This window comes from Rhipicephalus microplus, chromosome X (genome assembly GCF_043290135.1).
Source record: "Rhipicephalus microplus isolate Deutch F79 chromosome X, USDA_Rmic, whole genome shotgun sequence".
Classification (NCBI taxonomy): Eukaryota; Metazoa; Arthropoda; class Arachnida; order Ixodida; family Ixodidae; genus Rhipicephalus; species Rhipicephalus microplus.
In genome coordinates this window covers 213,540,562-213,566,800 of record NC_134710.1, presented here as the reverse complement: position 1 = coordinate 213,566,800, position 26,239 = coordinate 213,540,562, and the positions used below count along the sequence as shown (strand labels likewise).

At 44.0% G+C, this 26,239-nt stretch overlaps 1 long non-coding RNA gene across 2 annotated transcripts in view; it reads right to left on the bottom strand.

Moving 5' to 3' along the window:
- Window positions 1-6,614: 6,614 nt before the first annotated feature.
- The window catches only part of LOC142777087 (uncharacterized), a 46,733-nt gene continuing 27,108 nt past the window's right edge, over window positions 6,615-26,239 (bottom strand). The window contains exon 4 of one of the 2 annotated variants that reach the window (XR_012887921.1): window positions 6,615-7,819. This is a non-coding gene — a long non-coding RNA (uncharacterized LOC142777087). Of the gene's footprint in view, window positions 7,820-18,509; window positions 18,620-26,239 lie in introns of those variants that run through there. The other variant, XR_012887922.1, reaches the window with a different exon arrangement.

Sequence of the window (26,239 nt, the reverse complement as noted above, 5' to 3'; positions counted from 1 at the left end):
TTTGGGTAGACCCACTAGAGAACACTTGAGAGTTTGACCCACTTCAGTGTTCGGCGGCTTCTGTACTATTACCCCGGTGTCGAAGAGGGAGCCGCCTGGCGACCTAACAGCTTGTCACTACGAGCGGGTCATAGTAAACCTTCAGGCGCTCCACGTTGACTATGTCGTGCCCGTGACAGCGCATGTCCGAAGATTGTTCAATTGGCTCGACAAGATAGTTGACTGGAGATGTGCGCTCGATCACACGGTAGGAACCTTCATATTTCGGGAGTAGTTTGGAAGAAAGGCCAGCTACAGAGGTCGGGATTGAGAGCCATACAAGGGAACCAGGAAGGAACGTGGGTTCAGAAGTAGCGGAGCCATCCCGAATACTTTTCTGCCGCACTTGCTCATGCGTCGTAAATGTCTTGGCCAGCTCGTGACACTCTCCAGCAAGCCTGGCTGTCTCGGTAATAGGTGCACACTCAGATGGATACGGCGTGTACGGGAGTATCGTGTCGATGATGTGTGACGGGTTCCTTTCGTACAGAAGAAGAAAAGTGAAAAACCGATCGTACTCTGAGGGGCGGTGTTGTAGGAATGGGTGACGAAGGGCAGTATAGTATCCCAATTCGTGTGGTTGGCAGCGACGTACATCGAAAGCATGTCGCCGAGGGTGGGGTTAAAGTGTTTGGTCAGACCATTCATCTGCGGGTGGGAAGCAGTTGTTTTGCGGTGGACACAATGGCACTCAGTGAGAATGGCATCGACGACTTCTGACAAGAACACACGGCCTCGATCGCTGAGAAGCTCCTGGGGTGGACTGTGGCGCAGTATGAATCTATGCAGTAGGAAGGACGCAACATCCTGCGCAGTAACCGCAGGGAGAGCGGCGGTTTCGGTGTATCGCGTTAAATGATCTACGGCGACGATGGCCCAGCGGTTGCCAGCGGACGTCAGAGGGAGTGGTCCATAAAAATCGATACCTATGCGCCCAAATGGACGGTCAGGGCAAGGTAACGGTTGCAGACTGGCTGGTGATATGTGTGCAGACGGTTTGCGGTGTTGGCAAGCGAGGCAGGAGCGAATGAACTGCTGGACGAAGCGGTACATCCCGCGCCAGAAGTAGCGTTGTCGAATGCGATGGTAGGTTTTGAATACCCCAGAGTGCGTGCATTGCGGATCAGAATGGAAGGATTCACATATCTCTGACCGCAGACTGCGGGGTATCATGAGTAGCCACTGCCGGCCATCGGCGTCGTAATTGCGTTGGTGTAGGAGGCCGTCACGAATGGCGAAATGGTGAGCTCGACGACGCAAGGCACGCGTGGATGGCGTTGCGGATGTATCAGAGAGCAGATCGATCAGTGGGGCGATCCAATTATCCTTTCGCTGTTCGGTAGCGATGATGTCAACATCAATGGCAGAAGCAGCAACCGAGGATACTGAGCAGAGCACGTCAGCTTCAGGCAGAGGGGAGCGCGAGAGGGCGTCGGCGTCAGCATGCTGGCATCCGTTGCGGTAGAGCACGCGGATGTCATAGTCTTGTAAGCGAAGAGCCCAAAGGGCGAGACGGCCTGAGGGATCCTTCAATGATGACAGCCAGCATAGTGCATGATGGTCGGTGACGACATCAAATGGGCGATACAAATAAGGTCGAAACTTTGTAAGGGCTTAGACGATCGCCAGGCACTCTTTTTCGGTGACGGTGTAGTTTGTCTCGGCTCTCGTGAGAGTACGGCTTGCATATGCCACGACATAATCAGGGAATCCAGGTTTGCACTGCACCAGGACAGCGCCGAGGCCTACACCGCTGGCGTCCGTGTGCACCTCCGTTGGGGCCTTAGGGTCATAGTGGCGTAGAATGGGAGGAGACATCAACAAATGGCGGAGCTTTGTGAATGCGTCGTCGCACTCGGATGACCACGAATTAAGGGGCCCATTACCTCCAAAGAGCTTCGTAAAGGGTGATATGATTGTGGAAAAGTTTCGTATGAAGCGTCGGAAGTACGACCACAGGCCCACGAAACTATGCAGTTCTTTGACGGGCGCAGTTTGGGGAATTTGGCTATGGCCCGAAGCTTGGCTGGGTCAGGAAGAATGCCATCTTTCGACACGACGTACCCTAGGATGGTGAGTTGGCGTGCGGCAAAGCGGCACTTCTTCAGATTTAGTTGCAAGCCGGCATTGCTCACACGTGCGAAAACGTCTTTTAGACGTTGGAGATGTGTGAAAAAATCTGGAGCGAAGACAACAACATCATCGAGGTAACACAAGCACGTGTGCCATTTCAAGTTGCGCAGAACGGTGTCCATCATGCGCTCAAATGTCGCAGGTGCATTACACAGACCAAACGGAATGACGTTGAATTCATACAAGCCGTCGGGTGTGATGAAGGCAGTCTTCGATTGAGCGTCATCAGCCATGGGTACTTGCCAGTACCCCGAGCGCAGATCGAGAGAAGAAAAAAATTGGGCTCCGTGAAGGCTATCAATTGCGTCATCGATGCGCGGCAGGGGGTAGACATCCTTGCGAGTGATCATATTGAGCCGTCTGTAGTCCACAGAGAACCGCACAGAACCATCTTTTTTCGCAACAAGAACAACAGGAGACGCCCATGGACTGTCCGAGGGCCGAATGACGTCGCGTCGGGGCATATCGTCAACCTGCTCGTTAATTTCCCGGTGTTCAGCAGGCGACACGCGGTATGGACGTTGCCGTAATGATGGATGGGCACCAGTGTCAATACGATGCGTACCAGTGGACGCGCGACCAAGAGAACTTCGCCCAACATCGAAAGAAGAACGGTATTCTTGCAGCAGGTCCAGAAGCTGGGAACGCTGTACTGACGTAAGTTTGTCATCAATGTATGGGCCAAATACATCAGGAGATGATGGATCAGAAGTAGAAACAGCACTGATGGTACGCGAATCGGGAAAACGCGAGTCTTCGGGTACGTTCAGGACTTGTGCGTGGTCTTGTGACTGGTTCCACTCTGCCGAGACATTCCCCTCGAACCAAGGTAACAGTGTACGGGGATGGGTTGGTCACAAAAATAGCGGCGTTGCCCTGGGTGATTTGCACTGTCGCGAAAAGCACTACCAACCCTTTCCTTCTGGAAGCACGGTCGGATGGCGAAACGAGTGTGGTAGACCGATACACTTATCGTCGAGCTTGGAGGCACTATAGTATCGTCTTTCACGAGAATCTTGCTCAGTGTCGAGGGAACGTCTTCTGGCGTCAAATGCAAGAAGGGTGAGATTTCAATTTTTGCGGCGGCACAATAGAGGACGGCGTCGTTAAGGGAGAGAAAATTCCATCCCAGGATGACGTGCGAGCTGTGCACCCTGCTGTAGGATGATTACGATGCGAACTAGCGGTACACTAGGACAACCCAGAAATTGGCGTCGTCACTTTTCAAAGCAAGCGGCAAAGGTTATCGTCCATAACATATACGGCAGCTCCAGTGTCAATAAGAGCAGATGCGTGAACACCGTCCACAAGCACGTCAATGATATTAGATGGGCGGCTCTGATGGCTTTCACAATACGATATCGTCTCAGTCCTTGCCTCGGGGACTGCGACGACTAGTTTTCCCGCTCGTGAGCAGCTGAACTTTGCCACATGGGGGACGGGGAACGACGTCGTGGAGACTGTGACCATAGAGGAGATGGAGCTAGGCGAGACGGCAGTGGCATAGACAGCGGTTCGTCGTGATAGGGGCCGCTGATCTGACCAGCAAGAGGCGATGAGATAGGGATCATCTGTACGCGAGGGCAATAACGTGCTACGTGGCCGGCGTAACTGCAAGCAAAGCAGATGGGCCGGTTGTCGGATGTGCGTCATCAGTTCGCCGGGGTAAGTCTTGTCCATCACGCAAGAGCCGATGGACGGAACGGTGGCTGGAAATGCTGCAGGGTGGACTGGAGCTGAGTCTGAGGGGTCGCGTCAACATACGTAGCGGGCATACTCGCTGCAAAAGAGGGAGGTCAAGTGGCAGCTTCGGCGCAAGTCAGTGGGGCGGGCGCTTGAACGACTGGAGGCGGCCTGGCGACCACTTGGGCGTAACTTGGGGGTGCTGGGGCCGGAAGTTGTTGTGATTGGTACGCAGGCATGACCTCCACTATTTCCTGCTCAATCGCTCGGCGGATGGGTGGAAAAATAGTAGTTGCTGATTGTTGAACAGCCGGTGGGTGGGAAAAGGGAAGGAGAGAGAACTGGCATGCGATTTCCTCACGTATGAAGGACTTTAGGTCTGCCAGCAGCGCCACCTGATCACATCTCGCCTCCAAGCCAGCAAGCCCTGTATCTCGTGGTGTGGAGTGACGGGTCATCGAACGCTGCCGGCGGAGCTCCTCGTAGCTCTGGCACAGTGTGATGACCTCAGCTACTGTGCCTGGGTTTTTGGCAAGCAGCATCGTGAAGGCATCATCGTCAATGCCCTTCATGACGTTCAGGATCTTGTCTGATTCGGACATGCTGTCGTTGGATTTCTTGCACAGGTCCAGGACATCTATGTTACTGGTGAATGATTCACCGGCCTGCTGAGCGCGTTCGCGTAAGCGCTGCTCGGCTTGCAGCTTACGAACGGCAGGGCGGCCAAAAATGTTGGTGATAGCGGTCTTCAAATCAGACCAGGTTGCGAATCGGACGTGTGGTTGTTGTACCACAAGCTTGAAACGCCCGCAAGGTAGAACACCAAGTTTGTCAACTTGCCGTCTTTGTCCCATTTGTTGGGGACGCTCACGGGCTCGTAAATGGCGAGCCAGTCCTCCACGTCAGTGCCATCGGCGCCCGTGAAGATGGGTGGATCTCGGATCCTGGGGACACCGGGACAAGGGGGTGGCATGGGAGGAGGCGTTTGCTGAGAGGCGTCGTGGGACATGGTAGATTGCAGGGTACGTGAGCGCAGTTCTAAGGGCACTGAAGGGGATCGTAGCACTCTCCACCAATTTGTTATAGCGTTTATTAGCAGGCACACAGCAAGTATACACAATGGCGACAGTAAGGACCAAGCACGGACTCTCAGCGCGAGCGGCGTACTTTTTGGGTAGACCCACTAGAGAACACTTGAGAGTTTGACCCACTTCAGTGTTCGGCGGCTTCTCTACAATAAATATATATATATATATATATATATATATATATATATATTTGCCCACAAACTTCGCCCCCAACCTTTACATATACTTGCGGAGCCCCTGCACACGTCATGATTATCATGTTCGGACGTGTCATTTACCTTCGTCGTCCTTTCGCGTCACGTCATACCAAATTTGGTATATGTGAAGCCAGCGAACTGACGAGAGCTTCATGGGCGTATGGCATGTAGTCATGTCTTACATGACATGCATGTCATGATTTTCATGTAAGGGCCTGTCACTTATATTGGCAATGCAGTCGTGTGATACCATACCAGTTTTGCAATATGCGATGTGAACGAAACCACAGCAAGAACAGCAAGACCATTACATTTGAATAATGACATTCAAGGCACACATGTCAAGATTTTCATGTTATGAAGAGTCACCTATGCTTCTCGTCATACAGTCATGTTAACCCACACCAATTATGGTGTAGATTCGATCATCGAAACGTCCGGGAAGCTATAAGTCGTAGGCGGCTAGATGATAGATGTATTGATTGATTGATTGATATGTGGGGTTTAACGTCTCTAAACCACTATATGATTATGAAACGCCGTAGTGGAGGGCTCCGGAAATTTTCACCACCTGGGGTTCTTTAACATGCAGCCAAATCTGAGCACACGGGCCTACAACAATTCCGCCTCCATCAAAAATGCAGCCCCCGCAGCCGTGATTCGATCCCGCGACCTGTGGGTCAGCAGCAGAGTACCTTAGCCACTAGACCACCGCGGCGGGGCAAAATAGATAGATAAATGGATGGATAGATAGATAGATATGCTCAAAGTTGCTGAAGTTTGGTAAGAAATGCTCCGCATTTAAAATTGCCATCAAATGTAGTCGAACTTTCGTGGTGTCTACCTTTTACATGTGCTTGTTTTGATGCGTGCTTGGCATCTCGACAGTTTGGGTGAACCTCAAACACTGTCTGCACTGGCTGGGGTAGTAAAGTTCAGATTTTCCCGATAATCTCATCTTCATGACCCAGGATGCGATAGATCACTCCAAGCTGTAGCAGAAGATTGAGTGGATGCTGGTGACCATAGTTCATGACAGCAGAGATGATGGATCTTATTTTGCTGACAGCTGCAGGGTAAACAGTCGCGTTCTCCACGTGCATATCCACGATTTTCAACGATTATGTTTGGCGTGGAGAACTATGAAGAAAGCTTCCCAGGAACAGCAGATAATCTAAACCACACGTGTTCACCAACGACGAAGTTGGGGTTTCTTGATTCGGTCGCTTGCTGCATTTCGTGCCGACCGTTTGTGCCCCTGCTATATCCGACGACAGCGCAGTTCTGGCGGACTGGCTCGCCCTACGCCATCTCCTGACATCGACAAGAGCTCTCGCTGAGTGGTGCCCCGTCGTCTGACTCCTGCGACCGTGTTCATAATTTCTATCTTCTCCTTGCTTCTGGGTGTCGCTGTCTTTGCACCACGCTCTCTCCTTCCCCCCTCTTGATCTCTATACTTTTTAATCCCATCCGTTTCATCCCTCCTTACCCCCATCCCTCGTGAGCTACTGCTGAGGTGTCCTCCCCCTGAGAGACAATAACGGGGCTCACTTTTATCTTCTTTTCATTTAGGAATCACTTACTATTCTAAATTCCGCGTCTTGCATATGTATAGCTCTTCGACCTTGTTTGCTCATTTGTCACGCGCTCATAACTGCTCAAGCACCCCTGATGGGTGCATGCTGAAGCATTTGTCAGGCATGCCAACTACGTCGTCTTGTGCGAAGTCGGCGTCCATCCCTCTTAAAAAAAAAGGTAGTGCTACTTACTAACTTTGAGGTAGTAAATTACTGTCACAACATTCACTACCCAAGTCATAACTGTAGATAGTAAATGATAAGGTAGTGAAGTTACTACCATGCCATCTACTAGCTGCAGTTACTACCTACCGGAAGGTAGTAACCTAAAGTTAGTAAATGTACTACTATAACGGCTCTTAGCTCTTGTTACTACTTAGTGAAAGGTAGCAAACTAAGCTAGTAATATTACTATCATGATGGTAACTAGTTCTTTACTACTTACTGGAAGGTAGTAAGCTGGGCTACTAAGTTTACTACCAAAAAGGTTACTAGGTTGGTTACTATACAAGCAGGAAAGTAGAATATGTAAATTAACTTCCACAGTAAATCTTTACTATTGCCGAGTAGCGATGCAGACTAGTGACAACACTTGACAACATTACTCAAGTTCATGAACTATAGTGTTGCCAAATAGTGTAATAAAATAAAAAACTGCATGGTACTATATATAAAGAAAATGCATCAGCTTAACTCACAGAAATTTAGGTTGGACAAAAAATATGAGTGGCGATTCATTTCATAACAAGTAAGCATTAACAAACACTCAGCTTGGCAGTAAAAACTAAGATACAAACTATGAATGAAACATTTGTTTAAATTTTGGGGCTCCTCAATCTTTTGCTATGTTTCTTTTATAGAGCTCCGATTATCCACTTCCCTTGTGGTGGTATTGATGCACACTTTAGCCCCCAGAAGCGTTCCAGCACAGGAAATGTGTTTTGGTTGTACGGTGCATATTGCACTATAAATGCATAATATATCTGCACGAGGGCTGTCACACCAGCAATGACATCCAGGATCTCCACTGACAAGTCTTCAAACTTTCCGACGATCCCCACTGCATTTCGGGGCCTTTCAGGTCCAATGAGGTGTAGGCATTCTGTAATAAAAAGCAAATAAGCAAATGATGCACATCACACGACTGAATATCGGCATGAATAAATATCAACAGAATGAATATTCGCTTCAGTTAAACTTCCTGCCTTTCTGCTGTTAAAAACTTAATAAATTCGATAGTGTTATGATTAGAAAGCCCAACATTGTGGAATATCGAGCTTACTTTTGGCCGACGTTCATTAATGCATGCACCTAAAGCTCATTGTTGCTGCGAATTCTTGTATTTTTGTGTTGCTACATATTTATAACATTCCTCATTCATGTTCCAAATTTTTGTAACTTTCGTATCTTATACTGATTTTTTTTATTCTCACTGACATTTCTGCACCCCCCCCTTCTTGGGCCTAAATAGGGCCTGAAGTATTTGCAAATAAATAAAGACTCACGAAGAGGACACACGATAGAGGCGCTAACTTCAAACATAGTGTTTATTAACACCGCACGCTCGCCTATATCACCAGAAGAATGTCACATGACATATATGATGAGCACAAAAAACATTAATTTCTTAAAAAATACAATTCCTTATCACTGAGCATAAGCGAGGGAGTGATGACACACTTAGACCTCAGTGATGCGAAAGCCTCAGCCTCAATAGTATCTCCAGTCAGCTTGTCAAACATTCTCTTGATAACTGTGCATGCATTGAATATCGGTGAGCAGCCGCAGGATTTACAATGACTGGCCAGCCAACTCCCTTGGCCATTTTTCATTTTATTACAATGTTCTCTTAATCTATCATTAAGGCAACGGCTCATCTGTGCAATACACTATTTACCACAATATAGCGGGACAGATAAACAATGCAAATGACGCAGGGAACAAAAACAGTTCGATGCTTTTATTGCAACCTTTGGGTTTTCTGTCGTAGTCATGAAGGTCACAAAGGCTGGCCAACTTCTTGTGAGTTGAAAAGTCACCGCTAACTTCAAAGCGCTTAGCTCATTTCCTTAGGTTGTGCAATATCTTGTGATAGTATGCTATGACGACTAGGTGCTTCAGTTTCTCGGCATCATAAGGCGCTGTAGATCCCGGGTTGCGAAGCGTACGAAGCAAGCCTGCTGCAACCAAAGTTTGAACGTGCAGAGCATAACCTGCTTTTGACAATCAGTCTCGCTGATTATGAAAACTTTTAGCGATTTTGTGCTCACAAAATTTGCTTAATGCATGACGGAAACAATGATTGATAATGCCTCTTTTTACTAGTTTGGAATGAGCCTATTGGTAAGGAAGGACCGCGGTTTGTTTATGCATGAATGGTTCGCCCAACAAATGCAGTTAGGGTAAACGGTGAAGAAGATAATGAGGAACTTTATAGCATCGCTCTCAGGCAGTTGGATCGAAAGTAAGAGTCAAGGGTTTAAAACACTCAGAAAATTGCTAAGCTTTTTTTTACCAAACTTGCCTCATATGCTGCCGTGTGGTTAGTTAGCAAAACAAGATAACCATCGACATACCTGAATATTTTCTTGACGTTCAATTTATCAAAATGTATAGGTTAATCGATCTGTCAATTGTACTTTAGAATATGTCGCATAAAATAGGCACTATGCATGACCCAATACAAATTCCGCCCTTTTGAATAAAAGGCTTCTCATCCCATGAAATGTACGTCGACTTGAGGTAAAATTATAAAAATTTCCAGAAACCGACTCTTAGGAACACCACACTCGGTTTGAAATCTAACAGAGCCAAACAAATCTATGCACTCTTCAACCGCAGAAAGCAACAGATCATGCAGGATAGAATAATACAAATAATTCCCCATAATCTGTTGCTTCCTGCGGTTAAAGAGTGCATAGCTTTGTTCAGCTGAGTTGGATTTCAAACCAAGTGTAGTGTTGCTATCAGTCAGTTTCCAGAACTTTTACCATTCTATTTCTATGTAGTATGCCGTTAGCCCTTATAGCGATTTGTGCATGCATGCTGTACTTAATCTGCATTTGCCGGAGTTCCTGTAACTATGCTTAATCATGTTTATTCTGAGCTTTACAGCTACTTCTAAAGATAACAAGCCATTACAATGAGACGATGTGGCTTTCTACAGCTTTTCTACAATTAACCTCTATATAGCATGGCATTATTATGTTATGCAAGGACAGCGCCACTTTAATGCGCACTACAAACTTAGGCGTATTAGCCAGGAGGGGGGGAGGCAAGAGAAGTGCAACCCCCCTCTCTCGCCCCACAGAGAAAAGTTGGGGGGACTGAGCCCCCCTACATTTGACCGTGGTCACTGTCGGTTGCACGCTGGGGAAACCAACAACTAAGGTGAAGCTTTGCTTCACCACAGTAATCCCTAAATTACCGTTGTTACGAGGAAATGAAAATATTACCTGGGGATGATTTGATACAGAAAACATTTTCCGAAATTTCTGATGTGACAATTGTCCCTGAAGTCTCCTTGTGGTGCGATACTGAATATATACAACTGATGTTAACAGGACATGACGTTCATCAATATTGTAGGAGTTTAGCCACACATGGCGTGCATCTGTATAGTAGGAGTACATATGAAATATCAATCTTTTGTTATAAATTTAGATAGCTAGAACGGTAACCATAATCACTTTGCACCAACTTGTTATCTGCACAGTACCTTTACCAAAGCAGATTAAACACGGTGTGTGGTTATGTCGTAGAATACACGACTACCACACGAAATGCTGGATTTGGACTCCTTCTGGAACCTGATTTTTATTCTTAGCACTCATCGTGTCAATGCTGCCAATGCCAGATTTTTGAAAGGTTCCCGCGTTTAGATTACAAACGTCTGTTGTTGCTGCTCCTACGTAGATACAAACTTTAGGGCGCATACCCGCATGCCGCAGCCTGTGGTATACAGGTATGGGAAACATGACTGAAAGAAAGAGTTTCACGACGTACACATGATTTTCACGTTATTTCGTCAGTATACGCATGTTGTCATGTTTTCGTGCCCCCTACCATGCCGATTTCGGTCTGTACTAAAGTGATCAGGCAAATACGAGAGTACCAACACGTAGCTAACGAGATATATAGATAAGCAGCTAGAAATGCTCAAAACAGTTTGGTTCTCTAGAGATTGCCTTGGATTTAAAATTCCGTGTCTTAGTGACCTGCTTCTAATCATTGAACATTCATTCAATAATGCAAATATATTCTGTTGGGGAGGTCGACAATACCATAACTGTATTCATGCGGGAAGTTGCGAGATAGTGCTTAAATATCGTCTCATGTAATACTATTGTGTGCAAGACACAAGACCCACATATATACACATGTTGTCCCAGTGCATGCCATTTATATCTCGCTAAGTGTCCATTTTTTACGCTTTTCAACCAGCGCGGTGTGTATGAAAAACCACACAGTGGAATTGCGTCCGGCTGACGAGTGAGGGAGGGTATTTCCTCCCCCACTAACAAAAGAGTTGGTTCATCAATCACTAACACATGCATATGTGTACATTTTTGTGGACAAAGATCTTTTACTACAAATAAGCAAACAATAATTTAACATTAACAAGGTAATTGTTGACCATGTGCACCAGTCTACTGTCACTTGACAGTGTACATTGAATAATTGAGCTCTTGCCATTAGGTGGCGCCACTGGCCCTTTCTCACGATTTTCAATGACATAAAGATATTGCCCCGTACCACTGGCATAGCGATAAACACGACGAACAAGAGGACTACAGCAGATAAACTGCCCGCGAGCTCTTCGCATTGGCAGTTAGCTGAACAAAACAGTTGTGTGTGTGTGTGTGTGTGTGTGTGTGTGTGTGTAATATATACATATACCTTAAACTCTGTGCCCGTGGGGTCTGTTTTCCAGGTAACAATACAGCTCCACTTCTAGCGCGATAAACAGGGTTGGTTTGAGTCGCCACGAGGGATGATTTTTCCATCCGTGTAGTCATATTATTTTATGTTCTGGGTGGTTGTCCGTCCCTTTATTTTTAATGGACGGTGCGAGAATCTGAGGCGCGCCTCGACCATTGGGCAGGCACTCTCGCCGTACTGCCGCTTCGTTGCCTCTTTCCATGCTCTGGTGACGGCACGTGGTGATACACGGCGCCACGTGGTTGCTGTGCCGAAAAGTTGCGTGTTTTTGATAGTGAGGCGCTCAGCAGTTTCTTGGAGAGCCTTCATACGGTAGCAAAAGTATGTGTTGACCGTGCTGAACGTGCTCTTTTCGTACAAGATGTCGTTGAATTGTTCTGTTGGGTCTTTGCCCAACAAACGTTTTAAGTTTTTGTAGTCCATAAGCTCACTTTTTTGCTCCTGCACTTCCCTTCGTAGAGCTCCTATTGTTGCACTCTAACTGCCTTGGTTTGCCGTGATGCGCTTCTCGATACTGGCTTGATTCGCTTGGCTGCGGGTACTCAGCATCACGATGTCTCATTCCCAAGGACCCAATCGTTCAGCACTTTTTGGCCAATCTTGCCAGGCAAAGCCACAAGCATGTAAATAATTTGCAAGCAGTACTAGAGCGAACTTATGAAGATGATGAATTTTCTAGCTTAACTCATATCCACTGATGGGGGATCAGGGAAAAATTTATTTTATAATTAAGTGAGACATTTTCGGTATTCAATATCTATTCCTAAAAAAAAACAACGTACATAAAACGGAAGGAGTGCAATGACTGTTTTTCAATCGTACAGATCAGCCAGTACAGTCGTAATCAGTGACAGAAATTTGTATGAACAAAGAAACCCATTTTATGTTAAAATATTGTTGCAGGAATATTACTCACACAAGTAGGAACTTAATTTGTTAAGTTTCATGAAAGTAAGTACAAACGGCATACAAGTGTTCTTGTGGCTGAAGGCTATAGATCCGAAGCACCGAAAAAAAGTATGTTCTCACTTGTGAAGTGCAGCCCCAGGTTAACGAATGAATTAACACAAAGCCTTTTTTTCTTTTTCCTTAAAGATCATTTTTCACTCTTTTCACTTGTTCCTCTTCTAACTATAGTTTGGCGCATCCACAAGGTAATAGTATTTATAACTTGAAATGATTAAAGGCAACATAAGTTACAATATGGCCACTTCCGCCACATGAAACGGCTGTCTGCCAAAGCTGAACCTTCGACAGTGGTCTAGTGGCTAAGGCACCCGGCTGCTGACCCGCACGTCCCAGAAACTAATCCTGGCCGCTGTGGCCGCTTTAATGATGGAGTCAGAAATTCTTCGGGCCTGTGTGTTTAGATTTAGGTGCACGTTAAAAAACACCAGGTGGTCGAAATTTCGAAGCAATCCCCTATGGCGTATCTCATAATCTTATGGTGGTTTTGGGATGTTAAATCCGAGCAAATATCATCATAATTATTATTTACTATTACAATAGCTATTACCACCTCTGACCTAGGGATCCCAGAAGAATATGAAATTTTGTTCGCAACCTGGCATAAAGGAGACTTGTTCAGAAGACAAGTAAGCCCGGACACTTTCGTGGACGACATCTGCACTCTCATATTCGTTTCGGCGTCTGCACTAGCAGAAACATCCCCTGCATGACGAGGGCACCCAAACGGCACCACCATGAGCCAGTTGAGGAAGTGCAGGGTGAAAGGAATGTGCCTACAATTTTATTCAACCAGTATTCTGTTTATTTGCTACGAGAATAATCAGTGAACATGTTTTTCTAGAATGCTAAGAGCACGGTGACATTATTCTTGCATCGTAAACTGAAATAAGGAGGGCTTCTATGATGACTGGCTCCATGATACTTGCAAAGAATGGAAATATATCTAGCTCTACACAACAGCCCCAGAATAAATATTCATGTCCATGAAAGTACAGTTAAACCTGCTTATAGCGAACCTCCATATAACCCATTCCTCGATATAACGAAGTTTTTCTATTTCCCGCCGTTGCTCCATGGAAGCACATGTTTTAGCGACCTCTAGGTAACAAAGTAACAGCAGGAGACAACTTTGATATAACCAATTTTTTTCACGGACAATCTAAGAATTCAGCTCCGCATTTTGGAAATTTGGTACGAGTATGCATCTTGTGCGGCTGCCCCGCTGCCAACGAAGAAGCAACGGCGGAGCGCATGGCGCACCAGGCGAGAGTGAGCGCTTGTGACCGCTCTCAAACCAGCGCACCAGGCGAGAGTGACCGCTCTCAAACCAAAGTATTTTAAAAAGAAACTACATTTGCGTGTTGGGAGTACTACGCTTTTAGTTAGCGTCACATATGTGGGGTCGCCCTGCATATGTAGGGCGCTTTACCGAATAATTTTCCACGGTATCCGTGTCTGTGTCGTTCGCTCTTAATTTGTTTTCGATGCCGTGCGTGCGTGCATAGTTTCACTGCACGCGCATAGTGTGGCCATCGGCGATGTTCAGCGTTGTTTTTTTTTTTGCGATAGCAAATACATGGACAACCTCTGCAGATTTTTTTGCCATCACCGCCGTCATTCACCGTATATGTATACGTATCTATATGTATGAAAACTTAAAAACAAAAAAGCCGCCCGCACTCGGCGCCCAGCTTGTCACGATGCCCCGACGCGCGCCTATCTCTCACGCGTACTTCGCTCCGCGAATGGCAGGGGGGGTAGATGCTTGTGTGCGCATGCGCTTATGGTGGGGAGAATCGCGCGCCTTCGACCCAAACGATAGCAAGGCACTCCTGCTCGGTGATAGTGTAGTTCTTTTCTGGAGCGGTAAGAGCGCGACTGAGTTTTTGTCTCACTGCAAGAGTACCGCACCTAGACCATGACTATTTGCGTCGGTGTGAAGGATGGTGGGTGCGGTGGAATCGAAGTGGTACAGTACCGGATCTGACGTGAGGGCTTGCTTAAATGCCGTGAAAGCGCTTTGGCAGTCTTCGGACCAAATGAAGGGGACGTTCCTTGCGAGGAGTTGATGGAGCGGAGACGCAAGTTCGGCGAAGCCACATATAAAGTGCAGGAAGTAAGAAGATAACCCAAGAAAGCTGCGCAGGTCCTTTTGACGTAGTAGACGAGAAAAATTGAGGACGGCTGCAAGCTTCTCGGGGTCCGGCTGAATTCCTATTTGCTAACAAGGTGGCCGAGAACCTTGATTGTCTTGCTAGCAAAGTTACATTTCTTGGTGTTAAGCTGAAGAGCGGCTTTTGCAAGGCATGTGAGGACTTCGTCAAGACGATGTAGATGCTGCGATAACGTGGATAAAAACACTACTATGTGATCGAGATAGCAAAGACATGTTTTCCATTTCAAACCACGCAATACGCCGTCTATCATGCGTTCGAAAGTGGCGGGCGCATTACAGAGTCCAAAAGGCATCACATTAATCTCGTACAACCCATCTGGCGTTAAAAAGGTGGTCTTCTTTTAATCAAGCTCTGACATTGGTATTTGCCAGTAGCCTGACCTAAGGTCGAGGCTAGAAAAATACTCAGCTCCCTGTAATCAATCCAGTGCATCGTCAATCCGAGGGAGAGGATAAAGATCTTTGCGCGTTATTTTGTTTAGCGCACGGTAATCGACGCAGAAACGCACTGTCCCATCTTTCTTTTGAACGAGAACAACTGGGGATGACCAGACACTCGAGGAAGGACGTATGATGTTGCGTTGTAGCATGTCTGAGATGTTTGCTCGATAATCTTGCGTTCTGCCTAAGACGCGCGATATGGACGCCAATGTACAATACGAGAGCCATCAGTCTGGATGCAGTGAGTAGCGGTGGTAGTTATGCTGAGGCGAGTTCACGTCAAATTGTGAACGGTGTCTATTCAACAGGGCGAGCAAATCTTCAGTTTGGTAGTTCTGAGACATGCCGGTGTTAACGCACTTGCATAGTGCAAGGACATCTTCAATATAGGAAGTGTAACATTCACCCGGCAGCTGCGTGCGTTCAGCGAGCTTCTTCTTTGCTGCCTCAGTGCGAACTGTAGGGGCACCAAATATTTGACGAATTTGCTGCTCGAAAGTGTCCCAGTCGGGAAGATCCAGGTGGTGGTTCCAGAACCAAGTTTTTGCAACATCGGACAAGCAAAATGGGACGCTGCGCAACTTCTGTGGATTGTCCCCCCCTGGTCAAATCGCTGAAGAGGTCGTAGTTCTTGATTCAGTCTTCGTCATCATCGCCTCGGAGACTGGAAAACACAGGTGGATCTCGCAGGCAAATCTTGTTGGGCGGAGCGGGTGGCGGTGGCTGCAGTAGGACGGCGACGTTGGATGGGCCAGGGTTTTCTTGGGCCGCCATGGCTGGGGGTTGTATGCGACGACCCGAGCGAAGCTCAGGTGAGAACGGGTGAGAGGACTTGAGGGAATGAAAAGCACCGTCCACCATAGTGAGGAACCGGTTTATTCAGCCAGGCTCGAGTTAAATCACACTGGTGATGATATTTACAGATGATGAAGATGTACAGGTGATGATGATATCTAAAGAGAATGAAGAGTCAATCGCTTGTCGCGCTCACAATATTTGGAAAACCGGAAGTGATCAGCCCTGTGTCCTCAAAAAATAAAGAATGCCCTTCGGTGCTCATGCCTAAAGAAATGATAGGGTACGATGGAAATCATTCATAGCGAGTCCATCCATCTATGCAGAAAATTTTAAACAGTGTCTTCTGATTTGCAGCGAGTTTTTGTGCTTCTTTCTGTAATTGTTAGATAGTGCCGATTTTCTGGTTAGGATTCTTTTTCTTCCTGGAATGACCTTTTGACAGTTGTCATTGGCAGAAACGCATCTGTATCCTTGCCGTGCCGCTGCGCTTCACCTTAATACACATCTTGTGAGCAGTGAATCCAAAATGTTACATTCTTTTGCTGTTACTAGCTGCACTCTGAAGGTTGAACTTGTCTTCTTGTTTATACGCATAGCAGCAGCATTTCCTGTATCCACGAAAATAAGTATATCACCGAAACTTACGCATGTCCTCCATGAATTAGTAATCTTGAATTTTTATTTGTCTGCTCCGAAATCCTCCGAAACACAATTTTTTTTCTTACGCAAATTTTCTCCGAAACAGATTTTTTCTATCTGAATAAAGCTAAATTTTACATGATTATAACACTACTTCCACCCTTTAAACACATAACAAAATTTTGTTTGAGATTACAGAGAATTAGGTAAAATATGAGTGACTTAGGAATACACTAATGGCGAGGGGTTGATTGATATGTGGGGTTTAACGTCCCAAAACCACCATATGATTATGAGAGACGCCGTAGTGGAAGGCTCCGGAATTTTCGAGCACCTGGGGTTCTTTAACGTGCACCCAAATCTGAGCACACGGGAATGACGAGGGGTGATCTGGGAGCAAATTTTTTCTACGAAGGGAAAACTGGGACGTATGTGTTCTGCTGTTGCACAAACTATCTACAGTTTGGCAGAAGTTTGGTATCTACAGAACAAAATATCTACAGTTTGGCAGTTTTCAAATATGTCTCCTAGTTTATGAAAAAAAGTCTTTAGTGTTCTTAAAAATGATACGATCTTGACATTATACAGAACACATATTTTTTTTCAAAATGTGGCCGTGTACTTTTCCTCTCTTCCATTGCTTTGATCGTTCTTGTTAGCCAAAATGCACTGCATCATTGGCTCTTTCTATGAAATTGCTCAATAAGCTTACACTCCAGCTGTGACACTAAATGTCTCAAATAAGAAAGAAAAACTATACAACCACTCAAGTGGTTGTTTATTTTTTCTTTCTGAACCCTTTCGCCCCTTGCTGGTCTCTGTAGAGCTTATTGGCTATAAATGTTTCAGATAATATAACCAACTGTCACTGCATTCTAACTTGACTTGGTCAAGTTAGAATGACTTAGTCAAGTCAATGTAATTTTTTCATTTTCTTGTAAGTCACGAATAGAAGTGTTTTATATGCTACTTTTATCCAAGCCCTTTAGAGCATAAGAAAAATAAAAATGAGTTAGCCAGTAGCATTTCTGCATCATTTTCATTACAAAGCTAAAGTGCAAAGAGTAATCCACTCTTAGCTGCATGAAAGTTCACTTATAGATTTCACGTAGAATAGTAAATGCTTGGTTTTTCACAAGCCCGAAAATTGGTAGGAAAAAAAAAAATTGTCAGCCACTTATTCATTCTGTATTGCTTTCTGAAAAAGAAAGCATACACGCTGAAGTGCAATTTATTCTTGTCAGATATGAAGATATCCTCAGAAGTACCAATGAGTGTCCTGTGAGAGAAATTTAATGTGCCTGTGTGCCTTGCTACTTCTAGCGTCACTTTACCTAAAACATTCTTTTATTTCTCTTTTGCTTTGAACATGAACTATTCAAAGGGACATTAAACAGAAAATGATTTTTCGTGTATTAGTAGAGCACAATTTTACAATCCCAAGAACAACACTCTTATTGCAACGTGACCCTTGATAAGCGAGAAAACGCGTGAAAAGAAAATGCGAGTGGAGAGGCCACCTTCAGATTTCCGTACCAAACACTATGACGTCATAAATTTTGAAGACTTCTACTGGGTTCTACTTAGCTTCTAATCGATGAAAATGAAGTAATTGGCATTTGTTGGTGCTATAGACCTAGTATATCAAGTTTCAGAAAATTTCATTGAGCCTGCACCAGAAATACAGTTTGAAATTTCAGATGTCATCCACGAAGATTTCGACGTGACATTTAAAAAATAAAAGATGAGCTTCGATTTTCACCACTAATAATGAACTTATGAATCCCAATGATACGCCGCACTCAATATATGGTAATAGTCTCCTCACTGTGGAATCCAGCAAACAGATGGGGCTCGCAATGGGTCCCAGAGAGAGCAGCTGCGGCAGTCGCACACGAAGTGGTAGATGAAGTGTCTGAGGGTTTGTCCTGCGAAATGCTGGTGGACAAATGACCCAAACAGCGACCTGAGAGAAGCTCTAGGAGTTAAAATGGGTAAGCAGAGATAGGGACTCGAGGAGGAACCTCGACCACTTGCGATGTAGTACTTTACATGCCTTTATTATGCCTGGAATTACGGGACAAAACCAGTAACAGCTGAGGCACAGAACAAACTTAAGAGGTCTCTTCACAAGCGATGAAGATGAAGAGCACCATGTGACGGTGGTTTTTATGTACAGGTGATAAAAAAGCGTCCTATAAATGTCCACACTTATAGTGAAACATATAGCATTGGAGTTTTCAGGGTGCAGTTTATCAATCTAAACCAAGTCATTGTTTCTTTTAAGCGTCTCTTTAATGGGCATTCCGAACTGCTGCAGGCATATCTAAATAATTTATGTGTCTCCAGTTTGCGTCTTTTCTGTTCATTTCTCTGCTATGAGCCTCTACAGTTAAGCTTCTAATAATGAACTGCACAGGAATGTGAGCATCTATGGTAGTGTAACCAATGATTAAATGGCATCTTAGGCAAGCACACCAGTACACATGTAACAAGTTCTGGCCTTGGTCCAAGAAACATGGTTAGACTACTATATGCACATACATAGCAAAGCACACCATATGGCTGGCTGGTTTCGCTAAAGTAATTATGTGTGTGACATGAGAGACACAACTGACGAGGTCATGTACTATGCAGTAAAAACAAAACAAAAAACCCCACCTCTAAGGTAATTAGAAATTATTATGTGGAACCAATACGTAGAAATGAAAAATTTGCTGTTGAGTTTTGGAACCCTATTTAAAATTCCAGTGGGTCTTATCCTGCCCCTCCCCCCTTTTTTAATGGGTCTGACCGAACCACTGAATCTGTAACACAATAAAAATGTAAATGGCTGACAAATTAAACTACTAGGTGCACATCAATCCTTGAAAAAAATTGTGCAGTACTCATTGTATTTCTCAGTCGTGTCCAAAGGGCCTAGACAATCAGGACACTAAAGAGAAAGGAACACTAAAAGGAAAAAGAAAATTTTTGTGTATTAGTAAAATACGATCTCATAATCCTGAAAACACCATCCTTACTGGGAGAAGATGGCAGAAAATGCGTGCAAAGAAAATGCGTGTGAGGATTCCCGCACCAAACACTGTGAAGTTAGAATTTGAAGATGTTTACTGGGTCATACGCAGCTTATAATCGAGAAAAAGAGAAATACATAGTCATCTGTGGGTGCTATAGACGTCACACACAAAGTTTCAGAAAATGTAATCTAGCCCATTTCGCGATAAGATGAGAAAACAATTTTGAAATTTTTGACTTCATGCGTGGAGATTTTGGCACAAACATTAAATATTTATTTTGACCTTGATTTTCACGAGCCCTTCTCTTACAGAATCCATCCAAGTATCTTGGGCCTGAGGAAGCTTTTGCCCCTGCTTGCTCCGTAAAAATCTCTTTATGCCTAGATACTACCTAGGAACACGTGCTGAGTTGTTTATCTCCAGGAAAGCCTGTTGCTTCATGGCGCGTGTGTTGTCCGCGAAGTTTGTGTGTGCGTGGATGGTGTTCTGCGTAGAAGTGGGGTGGTTTGGGCTAGTTGGTATGACACGACGATAGTTATAGCGTGAGAACAGAACGATGACCAAGGGACAAGAATATGAGCACTTGTCTCCTTCATGTCCCTTTGTCGTCGTTCTGTTCTCGTGCTATAACTATCGTCATTGTGTCCTGCCGGCGAGGTGTGTATGATCGTGCACGTCCTCCTGTCACGCTGTTGCTTTCCTTCTGTTCCGGTTTTTACGACCATCGAACATTTCGAGATCGCTAATTGCTTGCTTTACTTAGGGGGCTTCGCAATTTCTGAAGTCGATCGCGTAGGCGAACTCTTTGCATGAGGGTATGCACTTGATTTAAGTACCGTATCTGAACGAGCCAAGCTTCTGTCCAGGACTCCGGGACTTGTGTTTGCCAAGTCCCAGAGTGCTGGCACAGTTGCAGAGTGAGCTGTTAGGGGTCGAATCCTGCGTACATTATGCAATCCCACCACTGACAAACATACGTCCTTAATATGAACGAAAGCAGCCTTGCTACTCAAAACATTAATTTTCCTCTATGAAGATGTATTCTTGTCACTGTATGTCCACAGCTAGCAGTTTGGCGTAACCAGCAGTTGCAATTATTTTAGGTTACAAGCTGACGTCTAAGGACTGCTCAGTTTTCGTTTCTTTTTTTTTTTCAATAGAAGCATTGAAAATTACGTTAAATTGAGTTCACATGCTCTTGATTATTCGCATTACAATCACAGGCATGGGCAGGATAGCTATAGCCGTTGTCACACGGCTACTTTTGATAACGATCAGGGTCGACCGAGACCAGATTTCTTGATCACGATATACAATCATTGTTGCTAATCGGTTCAAACTAATCGGGATCGAGTTCGGCGCAGCAGTAATTCAAACCTCAATCGGAAGCTAGATCACAGTACACAAACCGCGATTATTAGTGTCCATGAATTAACACAAAATACAGATCGAGCCTGATCGCAATAAAATTTGCTCGTGTGACACGAGGATAAGCGAATTTCTTTCGTTCATGCCAATTTGCTGAACACTGATACTCCATGGCAAAAAAACGCATCTGGTGCCGTCTTTGGAAGCTCTCGGAGTGGTACACAAGAGTAAAAACAAACATGGACGTTAAGTGAAGGCATGCAAAGCTACACATCTCGTCGGCAGATCACGTACGCACCGCACCATTCGCCAACAACATCAACAAACCTCGCGCGCCAACCCCAAAAAGACAGCAACAAGCTCGCCGAGAAATAAAATGTTCCTAGGTGGTTCCTAGGCATAGGGAGATCTTTAATGAACAAGCAAGGTGAAAGCTTCCTCAGGTTCAAGTTACCCGGATGGATTTTGTGATAAAAGAAAGGCTCATTTGATTTTCTGTAGCTGTTAATGTACTTGGTCTAAACAACTTTGTTATTTCCTTAGTGGTTCTGTACACGATTCATAGAAGAGACATAATCCGAATGGTTTGACATATTAGTTTAACTGGCCAGGCCATTCTATTCCACTGGCAATACCAGTAACCCTGAATTACCGGTCTCGCTTTTTTTTTTCTCATTACAGACTCATTGATAATGCTATAAAATATTTTACTGTCAAGATATAAAAAAAAACGCCCTGGTGAAAAAACTGTAACTGGTTCTAGATGGTTCTAGGTAGAACTAGTTGAACTATATTATAGAATAATGCTCAGCTGGAACCAGTTGCCTACAGGTTGCCCAGTTGTAACTAATTGAAAGCTCATCCTAATGAGTATTTCTTAGCTTCTGGTCACAACTCGGACTATTCTTGACAAATACCAAGGACACGAGTACCAAATATTGAAAGAGAGAACACACTATCATGAGCAAAGAATTTTCACAAGCACCAGAGATGCGATACCAGAACCAATTGCTAGAAACTGTGCCAAGATGATACCTGCGACATTCTGCTGCATTCTGGAAAAAATATTATATCTCTGTCAATTAATGGGCCAAAGGCATAGTTAGTATTGTATTTCGGAGAGAAAGAAGACGGCAGGCACTTGTTATATCTCTGTCAATTAATGGGCCAAAGGCATAGTTTGTGCTGTATTTCGGAGAGAGAGAAGACGGCAGGCACTTGAACTTTACAAGTCACCAGTGTAATTTTAGTGGTAATTGCTGTATAAAAAAGTACTATGTTAGTTGCTTGATGCAAGTCTTCCAGTCACCCGTACAACAGAACTTACTGGGTAAATTTCATTTACTGTTAGGGTTATGAGCCCTTTAATGAAGCAAGTAGGGATGGCAGGAGGCCTTTTCATCACCCCTTTTTAGGAATTCATTCCAAATTTGTCACCACTCACTGTTTTCAGCATTTCTTACTTTGTCCAAGCTTTGGGTGTTCAGGGAACTTTCTTGGGAAGTCATATCTCGCACTGTTTGGGGGGTAACAAAACTGATTGTGTGCCTCTGTAAGCCAGCTGGCCTTTCTTGCTTTTTGTTTTTTTCTTCACTTCCTTGTTGTAAGGATGTCGCAGAGTTCAGTTCCTAATATGAGTTATTTTTTTTTTATTTATAAAGTACTGCAGGCCATAAAAAATGGCCCAAGCAGGAGGGGGAGGTGGTACAATCATGATATGACCAATTAATAGATGTACAGTTGTGGAAAAAGAAGAAAAAACAAAGAAAACAGCAACGACAACGACAGAAAAATTAAATCAGACAGGTGTACAATATATTTGCGGGTTACAAAACTCACACTTCAAAGTAATTTTCTAGAGATTTTAGTACATTTGCAGACTCAAAAATATGGTGTGGCAGCTCGTTCAAGCTTGTTATAATGCAAGGGAAAAAGAATACTTGAAGTTGCTAGTGCGCGCAAAGGCAGGTGTGGATTTGTAAGAATGATATCCTCTAATAGGACGTGAAGATAACGAAGTGAGGACGTGCGAAAGGTCTATGATAGTGTTTTTCTTAGATAGGTGAAAAAGAATTATAAGTCTAGCTAGTTTTCTTCGAAATTCTAAATTTGAAATATTGTTATTATTAGTTCTGTCGGGGGAGTCAGACCGGTGGAAGCGGTTGAAATAAACGGAACAGCTAATTTTTGGACTTTCTCAAGATTATTATTATCTTTTTTAGTGTGTGGATCCCAGACTTGAGATGCGTACTCTAAACAAGGTTGGACTATTGTGTTAAAAGCAAGGAGTTTAGTTTTAGGGGGAGAGCTTTTGAGGGTGTGCCTTGGTAACCCTTATTTTCTACTGGCAGAAGAGCAAATCTTTTCAATGTGGCAGGACCAAGTTAAGTTGTTGGTGATTGTGACGCCAAGATATGTATAACTTTGTGTAAGTAAAATTGGAGTTCCTTTAATACTGTACGAGTAAATTAGTGGTTGTTTTCTGTTAGAAATGTGCATAGATACAGCTTTCTCTGGATTTATGTACATGTCCCAGCACTCACAACAGGTATTAAGTGCATGAACACTTTGGGGAACTCCGGAGTTAATGGGAAGAGGATTGGAGTAGGTACCGTTTATATGAACAAACTGAGTGGGAGAAGACAGATACGATGTTACCTGTTTACCAATGGTCGCGGTAACCGCAAACAAGTTAAGTTTGTGAATTAATTTGGAGTGAGGCATTTTATCAAATGCCTTGCTGAAGTCAAAAAAGATGACGTCCGTTTGGCTGGATTTATCTAGGACTGAGGAGAAAGAATGTATACAGGAAACTAATTGGGTTGTCGTGGATAGACCTTTATGGAAACCGTACTGGAATGGTGATAGTACATTGCACTCAATTAGAAAAGTAATCATATAGTTAGAAACTATGTGCTCTAGAAGTTTACAACAAGTGCTAGTAAGTAGTATTGGTCTGTAGTTAGACAAAAAAGTGTTATTTTCTTTTTAAAGTACCGGAATTATTCGAGCGATGCGCCAGTCTAAGGAAACAATGCCTTGAGATATCAATAAATGAAAGATTACTACAAGGAAGCGGGAAAGTGATTCAGCGTAACGACGTAAAAAAGTATTTGGCAGGTTGTACGGACCACAAGAAGATTTTGTTTTAAGGTTCAGAAATATGGAAAAGATACTTTCAAACATTATGAAGTCAGGATCAATTTCTACAGAATTACTGCCAATGGTACTATAAACGAGCATGGATTGAAAAAAACAAAGTGAAAGTAACGGTTATATTCTGTGGCCATTTGTTTCTTATCTTGAATAATTTGATCTCCAAGGACAGTGCAATCTGCAGTTTTCTGTTGTTTAACTTTTATGTGGCGCCACAACATGGCTGGATCAATCTTAAGGAATTGGGGCAATTTAACAGAATAAAATACATGTTTGCTGGACCGTATTCTTTCTGAAAGCGTTCTTTTTAATTTCTGAATAGGCAATTCTTTTGAGTTATGCTTTCTCATACGCTTTACTTTCCATGCAATTTGAATGATTTCTCCAGTTATCCATAGATTTTTGGGATGTTGGTTTTTTAGTTTTGTTAGGAATAAAACTGTCAAGGCAATAGCTACAAAGTGATCGCAAGGTATTCCACAGATAGTTTACATCACCAGAAAAGCGATCAAAGGCTACATCGAGGTAATCTAGAACTGTCTCATCATGGGCTCTAAAAAAATATTTGAGCACTTTGTTTCTCATGCATATTGTCAGATCGATTACCAAGACGGAGTGTGATCAGGCAGACCATAATGAACAGATACATGTACATCAGAAAAGAATTCGTCATGAAACACAAGATCTAATATAGACGATGTATCATCCTGCACCCTTGTCGGCCCATTCACAGCTTGTTCGAGATCGCATGCCAGCATTAAATAAAAAAACAATGTGGTCACTTGAGGATGAAGAACATAGTTTGGACCAATTATTATTGGGTAAATTCAAATCCCCTGTTAGTATTAGGTGGCTTCCAGAATATTCAACACAGAAATCATAAATTTTAGACAAGAAATCATCACCTGAAGCCGGAGAGCAGTAGGCCGCTACTAAAATAATAGAATTTCCAAACATGTTTAGTTAAAAACATAAGCTTTCATGGCCATCTATTTGGTTCAAAGGTGTAACCATCACATGAGAGCTCAAAATAACGGCGACACCTCCGCCACGCGATAGTCTGTCCCTTCTATACACTTTAAACATGACAGGAACAATTTCAGCATCACTGACACCTTCGTGCAGCCAAGTTTTAGTCAAGACCGTGATGTGAGGAGAGTATGCTAACAATGTGCTCACTAGTTCAGCAACATTGTTGATAATGCTTCGTGCGTTGATATTAACAAGACGCAAGGTTTGATTATATAGAGGCGGGATTTGTCAGGTGTTTTCCGGGGGCTTAAGTGCCGGTGATAAACTTGGACGGGTAATGGTTGGATCTTTTACTCGACGATTGCTGCCGTCATCCCACATGAACGTGTCGTCATCGATACGGAGCTTATCATGCAAAAGATAGGGTTTCTTGCCGTTAGCCTTATAGTTTTTAGCACTGTCCCATAGCAGTTTACGCCTGCAGAGCGTGCAGCATGAGTAATCCTTGTGGATAAAAATTTCAGTGCCTTTGAGCTTCTTGGCATTCATTAGTACTTCTTGTTTTTCATTGTAATCCTGTAGGTACAGAATTATGGGATGATTTCCAGTTTTCCTTCCAAGTCTGTGTATACGTCCAATCGGCTTGCACTCAACGCCAAGCTTTTTGCCAAATAGTTCCTTAACGACCTCATTTTTTAGGTGAACTTTCGTTTCCTCCACTTTTTCTACAACACCGTTTATGACTAAGTTTGAACGGCGGCTGCAGTCTTCTATATCAACGATCTTTTCTGATGTTCCTACTACGGAAGTCCTTATTTCTTGAAAGTTTGAATCGAAGAGATTGATCTTGCTTGTTGAGTCTTTTGTTTCGGTGACCATTTTTTCTCTCAGAGAAATTTTTTCAGCCATAACCGCAAAAGAGGATTTCTGGACAGCCTGTTCGCTGTTCAAATCGATTAGGCTTTTCAAAATTTCACCTTGCTGCGCCAGGATTTCAGTAAGTATCTCTTCTATTTGAGGACTTGGATTCAACTCTACATCT